A 12861-nucleotide genomic window follows, 5' to 3' on the forward strand; every position below is an offset into this window, starting at 1 on the left:
CTTATAATACATGAGTGATACTCAGAGTTCCCTGTATAACTCAGCCTGCAGCCTTGTGTCTTTATATGGTCACAGAACAACCCCTCAGTGACTTCTAATATCCTTATCATTTACAGTAGGGGGTACATTATCCCTTATAATACATGAGTGATACTCAGAGTTCCCTGTATAACTCAGCCTGCAGCCTTGTGCCTTTATATGGTCACAGAACAACCCCTCAGTGACTTCTAATATCCTTATCATTTACAGTAGGGGGTACATTATCCTTTATAATACATGAGTGATACTCAGAGTTCCCTGTATAACTCAGCCTGCAGCCTTGTGCCTTTATATGGTCACAGAACAACCCCTCAGTGACTTCTAATATCCTTATCATTTACAGTAGGGGGTACATTATCCCTTATAATACATGAGTGATACTCAGAGTTCCCTGTATAACTCAGCCTGCAGCCTTGTGTCTTTATATGGTCACAGAACAACCCCTCAGTGACTTCTAATATCCTTATCATTTACAGTAGGGGGTACATTATCCCTTATAATACATGAGTGATACTCAGAGTTCCCTGTATAACTCAGCCTGCAGCCTTGTGCCTTTATATGGTCATAGAACAACCCCTCAGTGACTTCTAATATCCTTATCATTTACAGTAGGGGGTACATTATCCTTTATAATACATGAGTGATACTCAGAGTTCCCTGTATAACTCAGCCTGCAGCCTTGTGCCTTTATATGGTCACAGAACAACCCCTCAGTGACTTCTAATATCCTTATCATTTACAGTAGGGGGTACATTATCCCTTATAATACATGAGTGATACTCAGAGTTCCCTGTATAACTCAGCCTGCAGCCTTGTGTCTTTATATGGTCACAGAACAACCCCTCAGTGACTTCTAATATCCTTATCATTTACAGTAGGGGGTACATTATCCCTTATAATACATGAGTGATACTCAGAGTTCCCTGTATAACTCAGCCTGCAGCCATGTGCCTTTATATGGTCACAGAACTCAAAGTTTTAACCAAATTAACAAAAGGGATTTGGTTTTTCACAGTCACTGAGTCTAATGGCTAAAGCCAGAACGAAGCAACTATCGGTTTAATCCCTGAGCACTAATTAAAAGCAGAATCAGGAAAGTGGAGCTGCTCTGACATTCCAAATCTTCTCATTTCAGATGTTTAGCTTCCCACTGGGCTGCATCTCACACAGAACCAACTACTGTTTATAGGCAATTATTTAGCCAATAAACCGAATAAAAAAATATGTAAGGGGGAGCATTTGGGGAATGGGGGATTAGAGATTGGGTGATGGCTGCTTTAATGCTTGGTGGAACATTAATAAGGAAAGGTCCCACCGTTAGTTTGCGCAGGAGACAGAGGAAAGGCCCAAAGGTCTCTGCTATTCCGCTGTGTGCAATTTACATTCCTTGGTCCCCCCAGGCTCCTTGTAACTTGTAGCTGTTAAAATGAAGTGCAGCTGGGTTCCCACGGAACACAAGCACCTCTCCTTCCTCCTGGAGGCCCCAGACACACTGAAACACCTACAGAAATCTGCAACATAAGCAAGCCGGGGTCAGTGGACAAGCCTCACATAACTGCTAGGAGCATTAAAGCAGCCCCACGTGTGCAATAAAAGATAAAGATGCAGAACAGATTTCTTCATTATCCCCATTCCCTCGTAGCCTACAGACACATGGGCAGAAAGAGCTCAGAATTTACACTTCCAGTTTTCTCTCCTTGTAGCATTATAATAACAATTGGTGTTTGGTTACATGGGCAGCCTTTGATGCAACAGCTGCTTGTTACTCTCATGTGTGAGGCAAGTGTGTTGTGCACCCCATATCATTAACAATCATGCACCAGATATCATTAGACACACCCAATATCATTAATTAAGATGCACCAGATATGATTAGCAAAGATGCACCCGATATCATTAGCAGAGATGCACCCGAAATCATTAGCAGAGATGCACCCAATATCATTAGCAGAGATGCACCCAATATCATTAGATGCACCCGATATCAACATAGATGCACCCGATATCATTAGCAGAGATGCACCATATATCATTAACAGAGATGCACCCAATATCATAAGATGCATCAATATCATTAGCAGAAATGCACCTGATATCAACAGAGATGCATCCGATATCATTAAATGCACCCAATATCATTAACAGAGATGCACCCAATATCATTAGATGCACCCGATACCATTAGCAGAGATGCACCCAATATCATTAACAGAGATGCACCCAATACCAATAGTTGAGATGCACCCAATACCAATAGTAGTGCTGCACCCAATACCAATAGTAGTGCTGCACCCAATACCAATAGTAGTGCTGCACCCAATACCAATAGTAGAGCTGCACCCAATACCAATAGTAGTGCTGCACCCAATACCAATAGTAGAGCTGCACCCAATACCAATAGTAGAGTAGTGCTGCACCCAATACCAATAGTTGAGATGCACCCAATACCAATAGTAGAGCTGCACCCAATACCAATAGTAGTGCTGCACCCAATACCAATAGTTGAGATGCACCCAAAACCAATAGTAGTGCTGCACCCAATACCAATAGTAGTGCTGCACCCAATACCAATAGTTGAGATGCACCCAATACCAATAGTAGAGCTGCACTCAATACCAATAGTAATGTTGCACCCAATACCAATAGTAGAGCTGCACCCAATACCAATAGTAGAGTTGCACCCAATACCAATAGTAGAGCTGCACCCAATACCAATAGTAGAGTTGCACCCAATACCAATAGTAGAGCTGCTCCCAACACCAATAGTAGAGCTGCACACAATACCAATAGTTGAGTTGCACCCAATATCATAAGCTGAGATTCCTTGATTTTTGGATTTGCCCAAATAAAAGACCCTAATTTGTCTTTTCCCATTTCAGCAATATCCGCCCAAAAAATTGGGCGATAAATATGGCTGTCCTGAGCTATCACATGACTTTAAGCTTTATGTTGAAGGGTTTATGATTTAGTTCAGATTCAGTGCACCCCTAATCATAAGTAATGGAGGGCTGGCTGAACAACAGAGGAATAAAATCATGGTGCACATGCATGATTGGGTTTATTGGTTCCTCTTCCTCTACAACAAACTATAGATGGAGCCAAGACATTTGGCTTAGATGGTCTCACGTGAACCACCATTTAAATTTACTTTCATCACACCTCTTGTTGTTTAAATTTATGGTGATGTTATGCCGTATGATGCCAAACCAAATTGGGCTCCATCATTGCTTGGTCCAATCTGTAAATACTCTATCTCAAACCTGTTAAAATCATGAAGAAGTCAATGGCAGATGTCCCTGAAGATGTTTCTTGAGATTGTGATCCGCGCTGGTTTTCGTCCGAAAAAGTCGAGTTTTCACATCGACAAGTCGAGTCAAATGCATGACGCACAAATAAGTTGCGACGTTTTAGAGAATATTTAATGATAAATGACTTCAATTCATGGATGGGAGTAAGACCGACTTTATTGTAATAAAAAACTGAGATTTAGTAAATACCCCCCACTGATTGTATCGATAGTCGAAGAGACTTTTATTCATGACACTTTCTATTAACCAGATACAAACGTCTGTGTGAATGGAAACAAAATGAAGTAAACTGTTTGTGCGGTATTACAACCCCAGTCTAAACAAAAGTGTAAAAATCTATTTCTTATGCCTCAGTCTAGACGCTGAGTTTAGAAGTCTCACGTGTTTTAAGATCCCACTTCCTTTTGTGCGTTTGATCGGCATGTGCTATCTTGCTCAACGCCCGTAAACGTGTTTGTTTGTGTCATTTTGTATGGTGGGTGGGGAAGCGTAGCCCTGAAAGATCATTGTCAGATCCTGGATCATTCATTTTTGAGTAGCAGCTATTTCTTTTTTTTTTTGTTTATTTTGTTTTTGTTACGTTTGTTGGGAAATACAGTTGCATTTTGAGTGATTCCGTGGGTAATTAAAACAAGTGCTGATCATTTCCTACTCTTTGTGAAAGTCAGTGAAGACAGGAAGGCTTAATTACGCTGATTTCAGCCCTACCGTGGGTAGTAGCCTCCTCTCTCTACCGCAATCAGAAGTGTTGAATCAGAAGCAGTGTAAATAGACTCGGTGGATTTCAGCAAACAACTGCTAGTCTCCAAACCAAAATCTTCCAAAGTTTTCCAGTTTTTTCAGCAGAGTTTTCTGCTGAATCTCGTCCATGGGGCAGATTTACCCGTGGGTCAAGTTGCTGACGTTAGCATGAATTCGTTAGCGTTACCGCCGGCGCGGACATTGCCAATTTACTAACGGGCGCAGGCATCACTTCCATAGCAAAAGAGACAGACGCTAACAGTCGTTCGCCAGTTGAATTTTCGCTCTGGCGAATGGATGTTACTCCTCAAATTCACCAAAATGTGGATTTTACTGAACGTTACCTCTTTCGCCAGACTTGCGTTCACCGGCTCATACTAGGCGAAGTGCAATGGTGCATTCCTCAATCTTCTGTTACGTACATCATATTCTTTAGTGGAAAAAGCTTTTAAGTCCAAAAAAAACGCTGGCGTCTTTTCCTTTTTTGAGAGTGATAGCCTGCAGAAACAAATCTTTTTGGGTAACCGGATTCCCTCTTACATTTTCTAACATATGGAACATAAACTATACAGTGGGCTCATGTGTAGGGCAATATAACAACTCTATTGTCTTTATAAATGTTCCCTGGACTTGTGTAATGTAATGAACGCTAGTGTATCTTCGCTTTCAATTGCTCGTATTGCCGAAGTAACGCTAGCGAGACATCGCCATCATTCGGCGAACCTCCGCATTCCAGTGAATTATCGTTGTCGGATCGAATTTCGCCTGGTGAAGTGTAGCGATGGCTGCGAATCGGTTGCTGACGAAATTTCGCCCTTGAGTAAATCCGCCCCCATGAGTTTTCACTTAATAAACCTTCTTCTCACTTAAATGAATGTGGCCCAAAGTCAGATGGTGTAGTTTGTCCATGCATCTACAGCAAACGGTCAACGTATTTCAATGGGGGAAAAAAATGTCAGGCACCATCAGATTTTATCTTGTCAAATGGAAAATGTTAAATGTAGTTTACACATCAGATTATTGTATCAGCCCAATTGTACTTGATCTGCGCAACTACATCCGATTTTCTGGTTTCTGCCCACCTCCCAAAAATGATGCTACTGGGTTACTATGCTCCAGGATAATTTGGCCACTACAACTGTAAGAGCCACATTGGCAAGGAAGGGTCACCGGAGTGGAGGCGAGTGTGGTGGTGGGGACCTTTAATTAAAATAAAGCAGGACAGGTGGACTTTAAGTTGTCATTGTATAGTCTGCCAGTTGTCAGGGGATGATGGCATTTAAAGTTCAACTACAGCTGAAGGGTTGTTGCTCCCATCTTACCTTGCTGTTTCCATCTAGTACACCTTCATGACATTCCCCTACCGTTTCTTTCTTTCCCTACTGTCTCCATGTTGACTATTGGCATCTTTCCCTGAGGGGGTTATTTATCATGGTCCGAATTTATCTCAGTATTTCTAATATCAAACTTTGAGCAACTCCGAATTCCCGAATGGGCCTTATTTATGAAGAAAAAAGCCTGAAAAAATAGGGTCGGGCAAACTTTGGAGCTTTCCCTGAAAACTCTGAATAGTTCGGGTGAGTTTTCTGAGTTTTTTGCGCCGAAACCCCCGAAATCATCGGATATCGGTACGGACAGCAGCGCAGAGACTGGGGTCTTCCCCATAGACTTATACAGGACCTCAAGAGCTTTTAGATGCCGGGGTTTCGGATTCGGAGTTTTTAGACCATCGGAATTTAATAAATCTCGTTTCTTTTTTTTTTACTAATTATTCGCGGTTCGGATATTCTGACCTTGACAAATAACCCCCAATGTGTACAGTAATAGTTTGCCATTTAAGAATATGAAGTACCATCATTTTGTGATGATTTTTGATCCATAGCCCTAATTTTACTGTCCTGTAAGGCCTTAGCATTTGTTACTATATGCAGCCCCCTAAAGGCAGCTCTGGCCTTTATAATGAGCAATATAAACGAATCCCTAAACCCCCTTAAACGCACACAGGGAAGTCCATAATAAATAGCAGGCTACTAATATTCCCCAACCCATAAATAAATCACAGACCAAAAGCAATTTCCCTCCTCCCCAAATAAGACCCGGCAGATTATTACTGCAGGGAGCCCCACCTTCCCGTGGATTGAAAGTATAAAAAATAAATAAATAAATCTTGGCCCCCAGCCATGCGCCTCCGTGGGAAACAAAACAGAAGTATCTACTTGAGAAAGAACATTTTAATTCTATTAACTGTAACACTTAAACTGTCTTTAACGGCTGAGTGGAATGTCATACTGACTATACTAAACTCTGCTAAAGGTCTCACTAAGCACATTTCTCCTTCACATTTATCCTGAGAAAATCATACCGGCATGTATTTATATATTTAAAGGAAAACTAAAGCTTAACTAAAGAAGTAGCTAGAAATGTTGTACATTATGTTTTGTGCTTCTGTAGCAGCGCAAGGCAACCGCAGCCCTTTAGCAGTAAAGATCTGTGTCTCCAAAGATGCCCCAGTAGCTCCCCATCTTCTTTTCTGCTGATTCACTGCACATGCTCTGTGCTGCTGTCACTTACTGAGTTTAGGGACCCACTCACAATATACAGTACACATAGAATAGAAATGTCACAATATAAGGCTGATTAGTAATTAATACACATAATTACTACATGGCAGCACAGAAAGCAGTGCAATTAGCATCAGAATTTAATAATCAGCAAACCTGTAGCATCAGCTTATATTACAGCCAGGGAAGCTCATTTTCTGCTGGATAATTAGTGACGAGCCCTAAGCTTAGCTTCTCAACAGCCAATCAGAGCCCACTGAGCATGTGAGTGTCACAGACACTTTCCAAGATGGTGACCCCCTGTGACAAGTTTGAAGTCCTGGATCATTGCTGCTATCGACAAGCTGAAACTTTAGCCTCGTGCAGTAAGTTCATTATATAAAATGTAACATTTTCAGCCATATTAATTTTTAGGGTTTAGTTCTCCTTTAACCTTGTGATTCCCGTGTATTTCCTGGTATCCGGAAACTTGTTATCCAGAAAGCTCAGAATTACGGAAAGGCCGTCTCCCATAGGCTCCATTTTATCCAGATTTTAAAAAATAATTTTCTTTTTCTGTGTAATAATAAAATAGTAACTTGTACTTGATCCCAACTAAGATTTAATTAATCGGAGGCAAAACCAGCCTATAGAGTGTATTTAAAGGGATACTGTCATGGGAAAATTTTTTTTTCCAAAATGAATCAGTTAATAGTGCTGCTCCAGCAGAATTCTGCACTGAAATCCATTTCTCAAAAGAGCAAACTGATTTTTTTATATTCAATTTTGAAATCTGACATGGGGCTAGACATTTTGTCAATTACCCAGCTGCCCCATGTCATGTGACTTTTGCCTGCACTTCAGGAGAGAAATGCTTTCTGGCAGGCTGCTGTTTTTTCTTCTCAATGTAAATGAATGTGTGAGACATGGGTTTTTACTATTAAGTGTTGTTCTTAGATCTACCAGGCAGCTGTTATCTTGTGTTAGGGAGTTGTTATCTGGTTACCTTCCCATTGTTCTTTTGTTTGGCTGCTGGGGGGGGGGAAGGGAGGGGGTGATATCACTCCAACTTGCAGTACAGCAGTAAAGAGTGATTGAAGTTTATCAGAGCACAAGTCACATGACTTGGGGCAGCTGGGAAATTGACAAAATGTCTAGCCCCATGTCAGATTTCAAAATTGAATATAAAAAAATCTGTTTGCTCTTTTGAGAAATGGATTTCAGTGCAGAATTCTGCTGGAGCAGCTCTATTAACTGATTCATTTTTTAAAAAATGTTTTTTCCCATGACAGTATCCCTTTAATGTTCACATGATTTTCTAGTAGACTTAAGGCATGAAGATCCAAATTACGGAAATATCCGTTATCCGTCCATTCACAAAACAGAATTATAAGAGGGAATTTTTGGCCTTGCACATCTCTGATTTATTTCACTGAAATTCCTATAGACTGTGAGACACATGCCACAGATTCAGAATACTCTGTATTTTGTACGTACATCAGAATTTAGATATTCTTGGAATGCCAAGGGTTCCTTGGAATTGCAACATGCTATGGCTCATGCTAAGCTAAAAAAATAGATTTCTGTTATTACACGCCACATGGGACTTGGGACTGTCCATTAAAGGGCTACTGGGAATAATTCTAACTAATAAAGCATTTAGAATTATATATTAGAATTATATATTATGTTCCTCGTTGGGTTACAATGTTACCAGACCATTTAACAGATGCTGGAAACTGAACAGAGATTTTGGGTTCAAGTCCTCCGCTCACACACCTGCCTTTGTTCGACCCCTCCTTTAGCTTATAATAATGCTACATGTATGGAATATGATCTTTGCAGCCATTGGCATATAGTTTATAGAGCATTTTCTACCAGGCCATTAGTTTAATGCCTTACACAAGAACCGACCAACTGTGAACAAGTGCAGTGGATTTGGCCCGAAAAGGGTGGACGGTTTGCAATACACTAAGGGGGTTATTTACTAAACCTTGAATTTATCTGGTCGGGCTTTATGGGACAAAAACTCAAATTTTGCGAGACTTATTATACCCCAATGTTGAGAAAAGGCAGAATCCAAAAAGCTGTCATTATAGACCTGTCGAGGTCCTGTATAAGTCAATGGGAGAGGGACCTATTGCGATTTGAAGTAATTGTGGTCTGTGCCAGGTTTAGCCTGAAAATTCGAGCAAAAAATGGAGTGAATAGTAGGAATTTTTCGGTCTTGTTTTCCTACTCTACTAGAAAAGTATATTATTTGAAAATGGTTTATTTACATGAAGCCGGGTTTTACATATGAGCTGTTTTATGCAATATCTTTTTATAGAGATATTGTTTTGGCGGTATCATTTTCCTTTAAATCCTTTTTTTCATTAATAAATAAGCCAAGCTAGTTTGGGGCGAGCTATTTTTTATTGATATTATGAGATACATTTTAGTAAGAGCTTCAATATGTAATGGGGCTGATAATCAGGACAGTTGTCTGTTTGTCTCAGAACACAAAGTTCCTGTTTCCTGCCCCTCCTAATACTCTTGGGCAAAGTGCCCTAAAGAGAGAGAGAGCTTTTGAGAGGCCTCTCCAGCCGCTGCTATCATTGGCTCTCTGGCTAAAGCTCTGTCTGCGGTCAGCGGGTGACCACTGCCTCGTCCATTCAAACCCATTCATCTGGAATGTAAAAGCAGCGACAGGGATGCTCTTAGGAGCACAGTAAGGGGTCTGTCCTCGGCAGGCTGACCATGTCCCGATCACGCGTTTCGGAGGGTTGCGTGCGCACTGGCATATGCTAATTGCTGCCGCTGTCCCCCTGCCAGCCTTCCCTGCCATCTCCACCAATGCCCGGCCCATGTCAATCCCATTCATCTCCACTAACCTTGGCTGACAGACCCCCCCGAGAGGAAACAAAGGGGCGATTGTCTGAAGTAATTTCGCTTTCAATAGATTTCTCCATCAATGCTCGGGGCTCACACGGGCAAGTGGTTCCTGGCTGACACACACCATTAAATTAAATCTTTGTAATCATTACAAATGAGAAATGTGGATCATGAGAAAACTATTTATTGTGTGCCACCCGTTTAATATTCCTCCCCCACGAAACTGCGAGAGAGGTGTTTCATATTAGTCTATGGAAATGTTTTCCAAAGTGGGTCAAAAGCAGGTGTGCCCCTTCTCCTTCTCATACGCAGATCCATTTGTTTATAATATAAGAGAAAGAAAAAAATAGGAAAAAGTTCCCTAGCTTGGGGAAGGTGTAAGTAAGTGCCCCAGTAGGCGGTTATCTGTATGTCCTAATAAATTATTTGAATTTTTACTTATAATCTTGGTCTTTACTTTTTGGAGAAAACTCACAACTTTTTACTGTTTTGGATTTTTGCACCCGGGGACTTGGGTGAACTGTGAGTATTTTCTCTTTTCATTAATTGCTTTGGATATTTTGCTTTTTGATCAATAATGGTACACTTATTGGCACTGCGCACCAATCTTTTTCATATTTTGAGCTTGGGGAAGGGTGCAAAGTGCAAAAAAAATGGGGGCCAATTGCAATGTTTTTATGCACTTTGCTGGGAAGTGCAAGAAAACCTTTAATGGTTTATTCACCTCTGTATTCACCTTAGTATGATGTAGAGAATGATATCTTGAGACAATTTGCAATCAGTTTTTCTTCTATATTGCTTGTGGTTTCTGAGTTATTTAGCTTTTTATTCAGCAGCTTTCCAGTTTGCAATTTCAGCAATCTGGTTGCTAGGACCCACATTACCCTAGCAACCATGCATTGATTTGAACAAGAGACTGGAATATAAATAGGAGAGGGACTGAATAGAAAGATGAGTAATAACAAGTAGCAATAGGGATACATTTGTAGCATTACAGAGCATTTGTTTTTTAGATAGGGGTCAGTATGTTTTAGAATGGCCAATACTAAGCAACTTTTTAATTGGTCTTCATTATTTATTTTATATAGCTTTTAAATTATTTCCCTTCTTCTTCTGACTCTTTCCAGCTTTCAAATGGGGGTTTAAAAAAAAAAAACAGAAGCTTTGTAAGGCTACACATTTATTGTTATTGCTACTTTTTATTACTCATCTTTTTATTCAGACCTCTCCTATTCATATTCTCTTATTCAAATCAAAGCATGGTTGCTAGTGTAATTTGGACCCTAGCAACCAGACTGCCGAAACTGCAAACCGGAGAGGTGCTGAATAAAAAGCTAAATAACTCAAAGACCACAAATAATAAAAAATGAAAACCAATTGCAAAGTGTCTCAGAATATGCCTCTCTACATCATACTAATAGTTAACTGAAAAGTGAACAGTCCCTTTAATAGTGTTTAATAGTGAATCCAAGCTTCTGACATATTTATAAAAATCATTAAAAAGAAAAACCTACCAGCTGTGACTTCCGCAGAATTGGAGGAAACAGACAGGAGGCAAAAAGCGATGCTATTTACGAATAGCAGCTGCAGGATGGAGACTTTATAACAAGTGCATCTGAATAGGGTCGCATTCAATGACTTTATTGTGAATTTCCTATTAAAAAAAAAGGAAAGAGCACAGATCAGAGGAAGTATAGCTGGAATGGCTGCATGAATTAAAGGCACATAGAACGGGGCACCAACCTCGCATCTGTGAATGCTCACAGCTTAAATATTAATGAGACCAGCTACGGGAGGATGGCATTGGAAAATGAACAGGGCAGAGGTTAGCGAGTGATGCGGAACATAGACTTTATGGGTTCAAGCCCTACAATTTCTTCTAAGTTTTCCTTAGTTCATCAAAAGGTTACAGGGAAAAGAAAAGGGGAACTATCACGAAAATGAACATTTAGGTGCCCATTTACTTAGTTCGAGTGAGGAATAGAGGAAAAAAAGTTTGAATTTCGAATGGTCGAATATGGCTACTTCGACCATCGAATGGGCTACTTCGACCTTCGACTACGACCTTTGAATCGAACGATTTGAACTAAAAATCGTTCGACTATTCTATAAATTTAAAAAATTCTTCGACCCCCTAGTTCGCCACCTAAAACCTACCGAGGCCAATGTTAGCCTATGGGGAAGGTCCCCATAGGCTTCCTAACAATTTCCTGATCGAAGGAATATCCTTCGATCGATGGATTAAAATCCTTTGAATCGTTCGATCGAACGATTATTCCTTCTATCGTAGGAATAGCGTATAATCCTTCGACTTCGATATTCGAAGGATTTTACTTTGACGGTTGAATATCAAGGGTTAATTAACCCTCGATATTCGACCCTAGGTAAATGTGCCCCTTAATATAAGCTTCATCGCTGGAATAAGAAACTTTCTAAACATATACAATAAAATATTCTGCATTGTTTCTGAAATAATCAAGTTTATGTTTAATATCCCTTACTCAGCATCTGTTTCTCTTCATTCTGTCTTCATGCGGCAGTTGGGTGTCAGATATTCATTGTCAGTTAGATCCAATATATCATATAGGAGGGCTCCTTTTGCCTAGAAGATGTATTAGAGCTCACTCTATTAAACTCACCAGACATCATGGGGCAGATTTACTAAGGGTCGAATATCGAGGGTTAATTAACCCTCGATATTCGACCAGGAACTAAAATCGTTCGACTTGGAATATCGAACGATTTAGCGCAAATCCTGCGATCGAACGATCGAAGGAACGATTAACGATTAAATCCTTCGAATCGAACGATTCGAAGGATTTTAATCCAACGATCGAAGGAATATCCTTCGATCAAAAAAACGCAGGCAAGCCTATGGGGACCTTCCCCATAGGCTAACATTGAGTTCGGTAGCTTTTAGCTGCCGAACTAGGGGGTCGAAGTTTTTCTTAAAGAGACAGTACTTCGATTATCGAATGGTCGAATAGTCGAACGATTTTTAGTTCGAATCGTTCGATTCGTAGTCGAAGTCGTAGTCGAAGGTCGAACTAGCCCATTCGATGGTCGAAGTAGCCAAAAAAACACTTCGAAATTCGAAGTTTTTTTAATTCGAATCCTTCACTCGAGCTTTGTAAATGTGCCCCCATGTCTCTCTACATGCTGAATTTGTGCAAAAGGCAGTTATTTTGTTAGATTTTGTACTGGAATCAGTTATTTGAGTGAGCTCTAATACATCTGCTAGGAAAGGAAGCCCCCCCCCTAAAAGATATATTGGATCTAAATGAATATCTGACACCAAACTGCTGCATGAAGAGAGAATGAAGAGAAACAGATACTGAGAGAGAGGAATAATGAAGATA

The sequence above is a fragment of the Xenopus laevis genome, chromosome 8L, assembly GCF_017654675.1.
Source record: "Xenopus laevis strain J_2021 chromosome 8L, Xenopus_laevis_v10.1, whole genome shotgun sequence".
NCBI lineage: Eukaryota > Metazoa > Chordata > Amphibia > Anura > Pipidae > Xenopus > Xenopus laevis.